We start from the raw sequence: 14,188 nt of genomic DNA on the forward strand, positions 1-14,188 counted from the left end.
TTAGTTTCTGTGATAAAATTTTTATTAATTTTTCTTCATAAATTTTGTCCACAATTTATACTGCTACATATCTTTGGTAAAAATAACCCAAATTAGTGGATATTATTTGGTCTTTGTGAAAGTTAGAGAGTCTACAAGCTGTGGTACAAATCATAAAAAAATTGATCACACCTGATGTATTGGTGCCTATCTCATTTCTTGCGACCCTAAGGCTCCATTCACACTAGCGCGTTTTTTGATGCATTTTGCATTTTGCAGAAATGCATGGGAATTTTTTAACATGGGTTCCTATGGAACATGTTCACATCAATGCTTTTTTGTATCTCTGCGTTTTTGGAAAGGGTCGGGGACTTTTTTTCATGCAAAAAGCAGCGTTTTGCATGTAATGGATTTCAATGGACAAGCATCAAAAACGCAAGTGCACCGTTTCTGCAGCGTTTTTGGTGCGTTTTTGGTGCGTTTTTGCCGTTTTTTTTTGTAATTTTTTTTTAAGACTGTAAAAAAAAAATGAAAAAAAAAAAAAAAACCGCAAAACGCAAATCGCGGCAAAAACGCCGCAAAAACGCAGCAAAAACGCTACAAAAACGCTGCTCAAAAACGTGCTAAGCATGAAAAAAAAACCTCCAAAAACGCTCAAAAGCAACATGCATAGGTGTGAATCGAGCCTAAGGCCTGATTCACACCTATGCATTTTTAATGCCTTTTGCATTTTGCAGATTTGCACTACAGCCCATTTAACATTGTTTTCTATGGAACACGTTCTGTAGTGCAAATCTGCAAAATGCAAAAAGCACTAAAACTGAATAGGTGTGAATCCAGCCTAACAAGCCAGGAAAAAACAAATACCCCCCAAATGACCCCCTTTTTGAAAGTAGACATTCCAAGGTATTTAGTAAGATGCATGTTGAGGTTTTTGAAGTTGTCATTTTTTTTTCCCCACAATTCTTGGCAAAATGAAGATTTTTTTTTCCCACAAAATTGTCATTGTAATAGGTTATTTCTCTCACATGGCATGTGTTTATCACAAATGACACCCCAAAATACATTCTGCTACTCCTCCTGAGTATTACAATACCACGTGTGGGACTTTTTCACTGCCTGGCCACATAGAGAGGCCCAACATGCAGGGAGCACCATCAGGTGTTCTAGGAGCATAAATTACACATCTAACTTGTTGACTACCTATTACACTTTTGAAGGCCCTTGAGCACCAGGACAATGACACGTGACACTGATGTGGCACTGATGACAGATGGCACTGATACGTGGCACTGATGGCACTGATGACAGATGGCACTAATATGTGGCACTGATGACACGTGACACTGATGACAGATGGCACTAATATAAGGCACTGATGACATGTGGCACTGATGACAGATGGCATTAATACGTGGCACTGATGACAGATGGCACTAATATGTGGCACTGATGACAGATGGCACTAATACGTGGCACTGATGACACGCAACACTGATAACAGATGGCACGTGACACTGGCAGGTGGCACTGATGACAGATGGCACGTGACACTGACAGGTGGCACTGATGACAGATGGCACTGATACATGGCACTGATGCAACGTGACACTGATGACAGATGGCACTAATATGTGGCACTGATGACACATGGCACTAATACATGGCACTGATGACAGATGGCACTAATACGTGGCACTGATGACAGATGCACTAATACGTGGCACAGATGACAGATGGCACTCTTATGTGGCACTGATGACACGTGACACTGATGTGGCATTGATGACAGATGGCACTGGGGACAGATGGCACTGACAGGTGGCACTGGGGACAGATGGCACTGACAGGTACTGTTGGCACTGTATTTTCTATTTTTTTTTTCCACTCACAGCTGCAGCCATTTGCTCTCCCTCCTCACATGCTGTCTCTGTGTGAGGAGGGAGAGCCGGCAATGAGAGATGATCTCATATGTTTACATATGAGATCATCTCTCATTGGACACTCAGATCGAGTGTTAAATGGCCACTGTGATTGGCCATTTAGCACGATCTGTGATTGGCTGTGTCCAAGGGACACGGCCAACACAGAATTTCCCCGATGCGCCGACAGGAGGATGTCCAGGGACGCCCTCCCTGCAATTGGAGTCCGCGCTGTTGCCGTCTTTTGGCTATAGCGCGGATGCCTAGTGGTTAAAAGGAGAATTGTACAAAAAATATTCTTGGTTCAAGGGGTTGTAAACCTTTGCGTTTTTTCACCTTAATGCATCCTATGCATTAAGGTGAAAAAACACCTGGTAGTGACCGGTCCCCCGTTTTACCTAACTGAGCCCTAGAACTTGACCCACGGGGACGCGCTGTCTCTCTGCCCGGGGTTCTTGGCTCTTGATTGGATAGATTGATAGCAGCACAGCCATTGGCTCCTGCTGCTGTGAATCAAATCCAATGACGCGGGTGCCGGGGCCGAGCCCTGCATCCGGCCTCTATGGACCGTGATTGCTGGACTCTGGAGCGCGCCTGCAAAGTAACCCCCCGGGAGAGCGCTTCTCCCAGGGGGTTATCTGATGTGGGGAGGCACCGCGAGAGCTGCCGGGGGACCCCAGAAGACGAGGTTCGGGGCCACTCTGTGCAAAATGAGCTACACAGTGGAGGTAAGTATAACATGTTTGTTATTTTTTTTTTTTAAACCGAACCCTTATGTCGCGTACACACGAGCGGAATTTCCGACAGAAAAAGTCTGATGGGAGCTTTTCATCGCATATTCCGACCGTGTGTATGCCCCATCTTTTTCTGTCGAAAATTCAGACGGACTTAGATAGAGAACATGTTCTATATTTTTCCAACGGAACTAATTCCTATCGGGAAAAACGCTCGTCTGTATTCTGTTCTGACGCACCAAAAACGACGCATGCTCTGAAGCAAGTACGAGACGGAAGCTATTGGCTACTGAACTTCTGTTTTCTAGCCCCGTCGTACGTGTTGTACGTCACCCCGTTCTGAACGGTCAGACTTTGGTGTTACCGTGTGTATGCAAGACAGCTTGAGCGGAATTCTGTCGGAACTCCGTTGTAAAAAAAGTTTATTCCGACGGGAAAACCGGTCGTGTGTACAGGGCATAACAATCACTTTAAACCCACAAGAGCTTTTTTTTTATCATTCCTTTATACTGGATTTTGGAAATATACAAATGCAGCAATTTAGAAATTGGATGAAAGGTTTAGCTCTGGGAAAGACTTTTTGGTAGATAATTAGTACATTTTCTATACAATTATATAGATCAGACCAACATGAGGGATAAATGAGGAGGAAAGAGGGACTTTGCCCCCAATCAGGGACTTTCTGGGATCTATGCTTTGGGCAGGGCTCATCTCTGTACACAGGTACGAGGATCTCCTGCTCCACACACATTGGATCCGATTCCCGTCCACATGCTCCGATCTGCTCAGGTCTGCCTGTGTTGAGCTCTGATCGGTGAAGTTCCCTGGTCGGTCCCCGTAGTCCGCAGTCGGTAGGTGGGTATAAGGAATGGAATGGGGCTCAGGCTGTGTACAGTGCAGGGATAACACATCATTAGAAATGGTGGGACAGCTCCAGCCACGATTACCACTAGTACTGCTTGTGTGGGTGGGCTGTGCACTGCTCTCTCTATCAGTGTGATGGGTGCAGGACACATGTACCGTGTCCAGGTTGGGGTTAAGACAGCCCTGCACACAAGCAACCTCCACCCGGGGAGGCTAAAGCGTCCTGCCCAATCAGCGGCAGACTGACTGCAGATGGACAGCACTAGGGGCCAATGAGAAGAGCGGTGTGGCTGAGATAGCAGGGTGGCCGCAGCCAGTGTGTGGAGGAGCAGAGGGCGGGGCTGTGGAGTGCTGCTGTGGCTGGCCGGGCTGCGCTCCCTTGTGTGGGTTGAGCTGGCAGAGGGGAAGGAAGGTGACGGCGGAGGAGAGAGGTGCTGGCTGCCTCTGGATACCCGACAACGAGCTGCACTGGGAGGACTAACTTTGTGTAAGTGTCCCTTGTCCTGTATGACTTCTCTATTCCAGGCCGGTCCTTCTACTGCACACAGCATGACTAGTCATTATTCCTGGCAGCCCATCCCCGGGGATGCGGCTCCCCTGAGCTCTGCTCTTACCTGCACCTTCATAGCGGTGTGTTCTCTGCTCAGTCCTACTAGTACTAACAAGTAATAGGAGTTTTCTGTCTCTTGGTGGGTCTTCCCCAGTCCATGGTGTGCAGGCAGTGAGGTAATAATGTGCAGTAACCTCTAGCAACCAATTACTGAGCTGTAATAATGTGCAGTAACCTCTAGCAACCAATCAGCGAGCAGTAATAATGTGCTGAAACCTAGCAAGCAATCTGTAAGTGGTAATTGTATGCTGTAACCGCTGGCAACCAATCTAAATTGCTGCTAGATCTGCTGCAGTAAACTGATTTTTAGTCTGGTTGCTAGTCATTGTATGTCTGAGCACCGCAGCTGATTAAATGGGCCATTATGGGGTTAATGAGATTACCTATGGTGATCAATTGCTGTTTTCAGTGCTGAAAGGACATTTAGCACGCCGACTTATTTCTTGTTTGTTCCAGGTGGCTGCGGCTCATTTTTATGTAAGGATATTAAATATTTTTTGGGCTTGCTGGTTAACAAAAGTTGGGTTCTTGTCCTACCAGTCAGCCAGTGTTGTATTTTTGGATGATGCTTGGTTGCTGTGGTTATCCACCGCACTTCAAATATACTTATACTATAAAGCTGTGCAGAGAGTAGTGAGCGAGTGCTACAGCCCATAGCAAGCAAATTAGAGTCTTTTTTGTGTCCCATTCAACAGATTTTCACTTACTTTCTGCCCTGTAGATGCCAAAAGAAGTTTTCTAAAGTTGGCCATACACTTTTTAAGTGTGTGTTATGGTGTGTTGTGTGTGGGGGTTTTTTTTTTTTTTTTTTTTTTTTTTTTCAGCCCAGTCTCTGAATTCCTCTGTCCATGCTAAACTGTGTGGATGTCAAAATACCAAAAAAAACCAAAAAAAAAAAAACAAAAAAAAAAAAAAAACGCATCTGATTGGATGTTGCCGTTGTTGGCTTGAGAATTTCCTCTCGGCTCCTTCAACTTTTTTAGGTTGAAGGAGGTTAGGAGGGTGCCAGCATGGCCACCACAACTCAAATTCCTGCCTGATTCGACTTTGATCTATCTGACTTTACACTCTCTGGATCAGGGGCTATTTAAAAGAATGGGCTGCGACTTGTCATGCAACTTTGATGTCCTAAGTTGCATGAGAAGTCACATAAATGTGAATGGAACCTGAATCTTCCAAGAGGGGAATACAGGCAGCAGTAAACGCTGACAGGGGTGTTAACCTTCACTCCAAAAGTAGCTGAGAGTTTTAGAATTGGTGCATTCTTGGTGCTATTTCAATGACTAAGGCTCAGTTCACACCACTGTGATTTGCATTTGATGCAAATTTTAGTGTGGTTATGTGATGTGACTCTGGATGTGGTTAGCATATTCTGTGGAGCCAAATCACACCAAAATGAGCACAGGATCCAAAATCGCACTACAGAGTCACACTTGTGGGAACAGGACGATTGAAAATAATGTGATTTCCCTTGTCATGTGATTCTCAAGCCGCATCAGAGATGGTGCTAGTGTCTGTTTAAGGTTTTTAGTTAGTGTGTCTAAAGATTGTTACGTAGTCATGCAGTTTTGGCCCCTTTCACACTGGTTTGCTGTAAAACGCTTTTTTTTTTTTTTTATTTGGAACACGTGACCCGAAAACCTCACCAAAAACACTGTGGTGCTTTTGAGGCACTTCCCATTCATTTCAATGGAGAGGGGCATTTTTGGGGCGCTTTTTTAGCTCTCCAAAGATGCTGCATGGAGGTTTTTTGCACCGCACCGCCCCAATGTGAAAGCATTAATTGATTTGAATGGGAAGCCTTTTCTTAAGCTTTTCAGGTGCTTTTTTTAACGTGAAAGCGATTGAAAAACTCCAGTGCGAAAGAGCTCCTTGGGTTTCTCTGGGGATAGGCTGTAGTCAGTAGATCATTGTTGTTCTCTCTCCCCCCCCCCCCCCCCCCCCCCTTAGTAGTCTACACTCTTTTTGATGATCAGACTTTTTATTTTTCCCCATTTATGAAGCAATCGGAATCACGCTGGAAACTTACTAAAGCTCCCTTTGTCTGTTTGATCCTGATATGGAGGACACATGATTTTGCTTTACATGCTCCTGGTATTTGACCGAGGAACGTTTTGAGATGCAGCTGTATTGCCAGTTGAATAATCAAATCCAAATGTCTGCTTACTGCCAGTAACAGGAAACCGGTCAGGACACACACATCTAGTTAAAGCCATTATCAGCAGTTGAGCTAATCCTGCCCTTGAAGTGAGTTGTAATGTACATTTACTGCGACAAACGTACCTCCAAGGTATATCGCACGCACTGTAAATGTGTGCGAAGGAGATTGTCCTCATTTCCAGAAGTTGTCTATGAAATGTGTGTCTCTAGGAAGAAAAAAAAAATGATTTGTAGGTGAATTGAGTTTAAAAAAGTTATTAAATGGTACAATGCAGGATTTATTTTTGTAATACATTGGTGGTAAAACATCCTATTTAAACTTATGCGTTGTCTTTTGAATGTAATGTAAATTAGCCTTTTTTTTTTCTCATTTTTTTAAGAGTTTGCCACCCAAATGTTTTGGTTATAGAGGAAGACCCCCCCCCCCCCCTCCCCATTGCTTCCTATGCCTTAGATCAAGCATCCTCAAACTACGGCCCTCCAGCTGGTGCGGAACTACACTTCCCATGAGGCATTGTAAAACTCTGACATTCACAGACATGACTAGGCATGATGGGAATTGTAGTTTCTGAACAACTGAAGGGCCATAGTTTGAAGACCCCTGCCTTAGATACCCCAGCTTTGAGATCTCCTGCCATTGTTTTTGACTCTGCTCACTTGGGAGCTTTTGATGTCCATGCCCACCTATCAGAAGAGGACTGGGAACCTTTTGCCTGAAGGATAAATATAACCAGGTGGCCTTTTCATGCTGAGTATAGGTTCCCATCTTTAAGCATCAGCTTTCTTTTCATCCCTAGGCATTTGGTCACATGACATCTCAGAGCCATAAAGAATTTTGGTGCTGGAAGACTTCCTTTGCCAGGTCTGGACAGGGAGCAGGTAGTTATGTAATGCCTAGCATGAGTCACTGACTGTGGATGGCACTCGTATGTCTGAAAGTTGATTTATCTCCAGTCAGGGTTGGTCACCAGCCCAACATCTCCTAATAGGACTGGTCCAGAACACAAGTGCATCCTGCCTCCCAGCCCTCTCTCTAACATTTTCCAGAGCCTCCTGCTGGCTTTGAATTACTGACCTTGCATCCTAAAATTGCCCCCCCCCCCCCCCCCCCACTATCTTATTGGTTAGTACCGCTATTCAAAAAAAAAAAAAAGTGACTGGGCCAGAACAGGATTTTGTGATGGTCAGTATCGGCACACATCATGTACAGTGTGCTCTCGTGTAGGTGCCTGGTTGTGATGGGAGTTTTCAGTAGCCTTTTGTGGTCAAACTCTGTCCCAGTTGCTTTACTGGTGTTTCACCTTGGCTAAAGTGAAAGGACACTTTCCTTGGCACTCTTTAGATGTGCATGTTCCAATGAGAGAGCTGGCCGCTGCATGGTGTAGATTTTAGTTATGTAGTCTGCCCATCAGTTGCTTGATTGCATTCTAGCAGATCTACTTCTGGACAGTAGTCAAGCAACTGGTCAGCTCATCTAAATTTCGCATCATCCAGTGCCCAGCAGTGAGGGACATGCTAATCTAAAGGGATGCTGGGGATTTGTTCTTTCCCTTAGGTTCATTGCTTACCCTTGTCTCTTCTCTCACTGCAATTGAATGAGTGGCTACAAAGGGATATGTTAAGAGCAGAATGAACTGTGAGCACATGGCTTCAAGGAAATTAATACAGGTAGAAATCTCTGGAATGATTCTAAGGTATTTATGGAAACTTGAAGCATACATGTGATTTTTAATTTTTAGTTATGCTTTAATTGGTGACTTGAGGTGCTTTTACCATGGCGTTTTGCACAGTGTGCTTTGTCCACCTACTGGTGGGCAGATATCTTATTTAAAGTGACAGGTGAATGACTTCTGCCTGCCCTTGGATTGCTCATTATTATCAATGCACTTTGGATGTTGAACAGAAATGGTGGTCTCTTCTACATGGTAAAGGGAAGGATTGGGTCTGATTGCACAGATCATGAAACAAGTTGCATTCTAATCAGTTTTGGCAGGTAAGAGCTTGCTATGATGGCCACATTTAATCTGCATTCACACTTATGTAGTGCGTAAATGCATGCAAAATTGCGTGGTTTTGTATGTTTTCACATTACATGCAAAAACACGCGCCGTGCTTGCACACGCTATGTAACCCGCATTCACACTTGAGTAGTGCATGAACACATTTTGGGCATGTTCACAAAAAACTAAAAAAAAAAAGCATCTGGAATTGCAGTGCCGTTAGTTGTTAATGGCACCCCAAACAGCCATACAGTTTTGCACACATGGTTAAAAAAAAAGTGCTGAAAAAGATGCATGAGCTTCATTGTCGCCCTTCCCTTCCCTTAGACTTGGTTTAGATTGGATTCAAGCAAATTCATTGGTCGGCCAGGGTGAAAAATCATTCATTTTGCACCAGTCTGCTGCACTGAGATGATTCCGTTTTATAAATTTGAGCATATTTCAATTGTCTGTGTTGTCCACCATTAATCCATTTGTCCAATCGGGAAAGATCAATCAAAAACAATCAATAATTTATCAAAGCATATATGGCCACCATAAGACTTAAAACATTTTTGCATAGATTTGTGGTGGAGACGAAGGAGGAGCAAGCCTAGCAGGCAGTAAGGGAAAAGAGAACTAGTATTGCCTATGGCAGTCTGAATGTGTGGAATGTGAATGACACCACACCTTTTCTTTCTGAACGATTCATTTGATGTAACAAGCAAAGGCAACAACATATACAAACTTTTATTGATCTTCAATGGTTGTCTTTACTGTCTAAAATTGTCTTTAATGTAAATGATTATTGTAAGGCTACCTACTTGTGAATAGTTAGAGATTACTGCCTAGTAAAGTGACATGAAGAAACTAGAGGAGAGTGCAGAGCAGGCTGAAAAGGTGTGCTACTGATCATGGTTCTTTGTTGTGTGTGTGTGTGTTTTTTTTTTTTTTTTTTTTTTTTTTTTGAAAAATAGGGGGGGGGGGGGGGGGGTGTTTGATTTGTGATTGAGATTTATTGTAGGAAGATGGACTAGTGTCATAGTTTGTATTTACGGTTTGGATTCAGGTTTTATTTAAAGCACACCTAAAATGAGGAACAAAAACCTTCCCTTTTAAAATGAAAGATTTTGGTCCTCTGCAGACCCTTGCAGTCTGTTGCTGTGGTTTATTGCATGGACATTAACCACTTCAGCCCCGGAAGATTTTACCCCCTTCCTGACCAGAGCACTTTTTGCGATTCGGCACTGTGTCGCTTTAACTGACAATTGCGCGGTCGTGCAATATTACACCCAAACAAAATTGACGTCCTTCTTTTTTTTTTTTTTTCCCATTCCCATAAATAGAGCTTTCTTTTGGTGGTATTTGATCACCTCTGCGGTTTTTTTTTTTTTTTTTGCGCTATAAGCAAAAAAAGCGACAAAATTGTTTTTTTTACTTTTTGCTATAATGTCTGTGTAAAATCTGGGGTGGGTGCAGAGCTGAAAAAATTAATATATAAAGACTAGATGAATTGACATTCAGTTGTGGTGAAAAGTAAGTGGAAAACTAAAGCAATGTCTCTATATCAAAATAGACAAAAAAGTGAACACATTTTTTTTAACACAAGCAACCAATTAAATGAATATGCAATAATGGTGAAAAAAGGCAAGTGGAAAACTAAAGAAAAATCCCTACAAATAAAATAAAGTTAGAAAAAGGCAATCCAGTGAAGATATGAGGAGTATAAATCCTATAAATGACAATGATGTAAGCCGCAACTATAGAGGCACAATGATGCAAAATATGAAGTGACGTGCCTTCTAGTGGCCACAGGGTAAAGCGATGTTACATAATGTCGTTTCGCCCAGCCGTGCCATTCTGCCACAGTACAACTGCGGCAGCTGGTCGGCAAGTGGTTAATGTGCAGTACTTCTCACGTGAACATGTCTTGTTTTGAATGGACTGCTAAAGCACGATGATAGGCCAGAAACCATAAAAACCGGACCTGCAGCATTATTTTAACACCACAATCTGCAGCACAGGACTCGACAAATCCCAGGTGCCAGGTCACCATGGTGGCTAGAAATTGCGTTCTGGTGCCTGGGCTTTTGTCAGCCTATTCACTGTTGCAGGGATGCAGAATTTGTATCGCCCACGACATGCAATTCTGGGCATCGGGCAGGCAGTTTCTTTTCTACATTTAGCCCTGCTGTGGGCAGGCAGCAGGGCTCACGTGTCAGGCGGAAGCATTTGGGCAGCTCTGCTCCCGCCTATTTGTTTCTACATACATGTGTAAAGTGCCCCCCTGGGCTATGTATCCTGATCTCCGCTTGCCCATCTGCAGGCCTGGGACTGGCATAGCGGGTGCTGCAGGGTAATATGTCACTTCTGGGTCCCTGTTGACAATTTCCCCATCCAACATGGAACAAGCGTAAACGCATGCTTTGTGGCGCCTAAACATCAAAACGTTAATTGTGATACACGTTGCATATTGCCAGGCATGCACAAACTAGCTCATAAAGGTGTGTGTTTTTTTTTTTTTTTTTTTTTTTTTTAAGCTGGCTCCTAGATTCAAAGCAAATTTGTCAAGCCCTGCCGCTGCATGTACAAAAAGACCATTTAGGGCTTTTCACATGGGCGGTCCTCCCGACGGACTCCACTTTGCTCAGCAGAGGATTGATCCACTGATCCCTGCTGAGCAGGCGGATGACGGGACCAACTACGCTCACTGTGCAGGGACTGACCTGTCAGAGCCCTGTTCTCCTCTATGGGGAAGGAGATGGATGAAAAAAACTGAATGTCCATTTTTTTCATCCAATCCTCCAGACTAGGGATCTTCAAACGACGACCCTCCAGTTGTTGCAAAACTACACATCCCATGAGGCATTGTAAAACTCGGACATTCAAAGACATGACGGGAACAACTGGAGGACCATAGTTTGGAGACCCCTGCTCCATCGGTCTGAAATTCACGGATCGGATATTGGTGGATGTCAGCGGACTTCTCACCGTTGACATCCGCTGCCCCATAGGAGTGTCCGATCAGGTCCGCCTTAAAAACCAACACACAGACCTGATCAGAAAATCGGAAAACCCTTGTGAAAGGGGCCATAATGACTTGTTCTGCAGATTCCAATGACTAGGCATCTGGTCATGTGATTTCAGCTGATATTTGAGAACTGGGCTTCAGGCAGAGCTCTAGGTCTACAGATGAGGTCATTGCTTATATCAGAGTTATGTGGTACATATATTTGGCTGTCTTCCAGCAACTAAAAAGGCTACAAATATGCCTCCAATTTTGATCTTTGCTTTACTTAGATACATAGTAAATACTAGTCTGCTTGCCATTTTTTTATTTTCACAGAGAGTGTACATTTCTAGGCAAGTTATTTGAAAACAAACTCTACACTACAACAAATGTAAAAAACAAAAAACAAAACAAAAAACACATAAAAATGATCTAAGCAGGGAAGAATGAGGAAAGCCTAAATGACTTATTAGGGTGGTTTCCCACTGCCCTGCCGTGCTTTGGTTAAAGTGTAGCTAACCCATGTTTTTTGTGCATGTTGACTGCATTTTCCTAATGACTTTTATTATGTCCTGTGGTTTTATTGGGCTTTCAGAAAACACGCCAAAACCGTGGGACATAATTGAAGTCTATGGGAAAAAACAGCTAAACTGCATGAAAAACGTGGGTTAGCTGCACTTTAGCTTTATCCAAAGCGGGGCAGTTTGAAGCAGGATACTTTTATTTAGGAGTTTCATTCACACATAACACGTTTATTGATATTCATTGGTCATGTGCACTTTTTTTTTTTTTTTTCATTTGCTCTTTTGGAGGACTCATTGCTTTTTTTTTTTTTATTTTACATTTTGTATGTTGTATCACGATATGATGCTTGTGTGTTGATTCAACATGTTTAACACTGATCAATTTTTCAGGCAAAAAAGTGAAAGAAAAATGCATCCTCTTAAATTATGCAGAACTCTTCACACCGGTCGGTTGTGTTTTCAGTTGCATTTTTAAAAGTGCTGCTTGCTGTATTTTTGGTGCACTTTCAAAACTACACCAAAAACATAGCTCCACATTAAATTGATTAAGAGCATCAATCTATCATAAATGAACTGCGGTTGCGTTTTTTATTGTGTTTTTAAGTCACATGTCCGTGTTTCACAGGTGCATGCTGGGAGTCAGGCAACCAAAAAAAGCACCAGAAACGCATCAAAAACATATATGCGTTTTTTATGAAACTTCTTTTTTTTTTTTTTTCCAATGGAGCAGTGTAAAAAGCACCCTTGGTGTGAACTTGATAAGCTAGAATATGATGACTTGCTTTGTCATTGCATTGGGGCTCCCTTGAGTAATGCAGCCATTCAGATATGTCAACTTCTAGTTTTGGGGCAGTGAAAATGTTGATTTTAGTTGCTGCATTTTGAAGGACAGAACCTAATTGCTATAGCCAATAAAATAAATGCAAAAACTCCGCCCCCCCTCCAGGTTCTATAAGTTTGTTCTTTCTGTTCGGTTAAACTGTAACTGCATCCACAACCTTTGTTCCGTCCACTGTTGTTGCAGTGTTTAATATGAAGCCTACTCATCGTGAAATCAGTCAGTGGTGGTTGAAGTTATAAAATTGGAGTAAACTTCCTTGGTTGACTTTTATCTATAGGTAAGCCTTATCGTAGGCTTACCTGTAGGTACAGTAAATCTCTCCTAAACAGGCACCATTTAGGAAATATTTATTTTAGAAGCAACCGGTGACCTCACTGGTGCATGCGTTCCCTGTTCCGTTCCTTCAGAGCCCTTATGACGCGGGAGAGGCGTAATAGCGGCTTGGCCATTCATAGCACCGAAGATCGGGTGAGGATGGAAGCACCTAAATCGATGATAGCACGCCGCCAGAGAGCTTTGTTTTCAGGTAAGCCTGTCATAATGTGCTAGTAGACGGTGCCTACTAGCACATAATGGCTTAAACTGCCCGGAGCCCAATTTTTAATTTTTTTTGTACTGCAGATTACCACCGCTTTAAAGTGTACTGAAGTCAAAACTGAACCTTGACATACATACAGAGAAATGGGGCTACCTGTTGAGTAGTTCAGTTTTTATCTAGTCATTGCAGCAATGCACTAGTGATCTAGTGATCCTGGAACATGCCAGCTTGTGATGCTGGAACACCCTCTGCAGGCTACTTACTAATTACAGCCCCTAACAAGTACAGGTATAGGCCTGCCTTGAAAGTTGGAATGTCAGTGGTGATGGGGTAATGTAATGTTGGTAGTAATTTGCTTTTGCTCACATGCTAAATCCCAGGTAGTCATGCAAAAAAAAAAAAACACTGGCAGTTTTACTCAGCTTTATGCATCATCTTAATGTGCAAATCGTGATGCCATTCATTATGAATTGCACTCAATGCACTGTTATAGTAGTGGGAAAAGCACCCAAACTAAAGCACACATGCTGCAGGTAGTAGTGCACTGCATTAAATAAAGGTTATATCTGTTTTTCTGTAAATTTTTAAAGCTAAATACATATAAGGAGGTGGTGTTACTTTCCAAAGGACTTGTATTTCTGTCCTTGCAGCCATGAGATTACACTGCTCTGGCAGGAGACCTGATTTTTCCTTACTGCAGTTGAAGCGATTGTAAAGTGTTGGGTTTTCTTCTTCTTTGTTATTAATAAAAAAAAAAAAAAAAAAAAAAACCTTTTATATTTACCTGCTCTGTGCAATAGTGTTTTACAGAGCGGCCATGGACTTCCTTCTGGGGTTCCCCACTGACGGTTCCCCACTCCTCCTGTTCTCTGAGTGCCCCCATAGGAAGCCTGTCGCATGGGCTCAATCCTGAGCTGTGTAAGTCTACTGATCGACGTAGCTCGGCCCTGCCCCCCACTCCCTCACCGGATTTGACTGACGGCAGCAGGGGCCAATGGCTCCTGTTGCTCCCAGCCAAGCCCGTGAC

General features: G+C 43.1%; 1 protein-coding gene across 3 annotated transcripts in view; it reads left to right on the top strand.

Annotated features, from left to right (window-relative positions):
* The first annotated feature begins 3,811 nt into the window (after positions 1-3,811).
* PLS3 (plastin 3) overlaps positions 3,812-14,188 on the top strand; it is a 165,988-nt gene continuing 155,611 nt past the window's right edge. Inside the window, exon 1 of one of the 3 annotated variants that reach the window (XM_073599133.1) lies at positions 3,812-3,986. The gene's annotated coding sequence lies outside the window, so the exon portion shown is untranslated. The remainder of the gene's footprint in view (positions 3,987-14,188) is intronic. The other 2 variants (XM_073599132.1, XM_073599135.1) reach the window with 2 other exon arrangements.

This window comes from Aquarana catesbeiana, linkage group LG09, assembly GCF_042186555.1.
Source record: "Aquarana catesbeiana isolate 2022-GZ linkage group LG09, ASM4218655v1, whole genome shotgun sequence".
Lineage (NCBI taxonomy): Eukaryota > Metazoa > Chordata > Amphibia > Anura > Ranidae > Aquarana > Aquarana catesbeiana.